This window comes from Salmo trutta, chromosome 5 (genome assembly GCF_901001165.1).
Source record: "Salmo trutta chromosome 5, fSalTru1.1, whole genome shotgun sequence".
Classification (NCBI taxonomy): domain Eukaryota; kingdom Metazoa; phylum Chordata; class Actinopteri; order Salmoniformes; family Salmonidae; genus Salmo; species Salmo trutta.
In genome coordinates, this window is record NC_042961.1 from 13636130 (window position 1) to 13637492 (window position 1363).

Genomic DNA, 1363 nt, shown 5'->3' on the forward strand with positions numbered 1-1363 from the left:
TATAGAAATAATGACGATCAAATTGAGAATCATTCAACCAAATAATTCCAGTGTTCGAATTTGTAAACAAGGCTGCATGGGATTTCTCTTAATGCAACTTCATGCAGCCAATTGCTATGTCCACTTTAGGTAAAATGCCTGGAGCCACTTGTGGATCTCCTACACTGCCAAAACAACGGCTATGTGGATGATGGCTACAGTGGATCTGATTGAATAGAGCCCAACATTTTTTTGGGGGGGGGGGCAGAAATGCCTTCTGGAACGTGAACTTTCATTTGCCTTAATAACAAACGTGTATGCCATATGTAAATACAAATAAAATTGTTAAATTACGAGCCTAGTTTGTTTAGCCACAGAAAAAGTAAGCAACCTTCCCGCTAGCCATGATTGGTTGAGATAATGAGTGGGCTGGACATGCTGAGAGATGAGTTAAGATTGGTCTGCCATACAGCATGCTTCTGTCTATTTTAGCTGGTTAGTATGTGTAGGTGTAACAGGGTTATATTGGTGATTCCCCTCACCACTTTATTGTTAAGCCAATGGGTTTTTGGTTTTAGTTTTGTCTTGCCTTCACCTACTCAACATGGCATCTTATTGGCTGGTTTGCGTAGCTTGCTTACGAGGGAGGATGTTTCAGTTAGAATCGTTCCAGTGAACAAGCACCAAACCAGCGGTAAGTTGTTGGTTGCGAAGCACTGTACGTCAAAAGTGATTTTTATACTCCCTAGTGATGATTTAAATGTACAATTTATATCAATTTGTTTGTAAATGTTATTTGAATGTCACACATAAGATGCAGTGTTTTTTGGTGAATATTTGTTGTGCATTTTGTTGTAGAGAATTCCAGCTAATACTAGCTATCAACTTACTGTGTCTGGTGGGGCTGTGGGGTTGTATATTTTGTACAGTGCGTGAGTGCAGAGTTGGATGGTGAGCCGTGCATTGCATGACGTGCAATTTTGTGCTGTTCCTATCAGGTACATTGTTAAAGATATTATATTGTAATTGTATTATTTTGGTAACTACATTGCCCAGTGAACAAGCATCAAAACAGTGTGCGTGAGTGCAGAGTTGGATGGTGAGCCGTGCATTGCATGACGTGCAATTTTGTGCTGTTCCTATCAGAATAAAGCTCCATGACTGGTGTTACAAGTTGGAGTTCGTGTCGATGATTGATTGTACACAACGCAAGAAGAGTTCTGTTACATAGGTAATCCTGTCTAACGTGGCTTTAAAAAAATCTATTGCTTAGTAAATCTGCATAAATGTTGCTCTCCACTTTCTGGAGGACAGAGTTTTGAAATCAGTGGAATTAGAAAATGATAGCTAAGGAGTTAACACCTGTCTCCGGATTACAATCCGT

General features: G+C 39.8%; 1 long non-coding RNA gene across 1 annotated transcript; it reads left to right on the forward strand.

Moving 5' to 3' along the window:
• The first annotated feature begins 458 nt into the window (after positions 1–458).
• LOC115193382 (uncharacterized) lies at positions 459–1152 on the forward strand. Its single transcript, XR_003878149.1, has 2 exons — positions 459–673; positions 909–1152. It is a non-coding gene; the product is annotated as an uncharacterized LOC115193382 (long non-coding RNA).
• Positions 1153–1363: the final 211 nt, after the last annotated feature.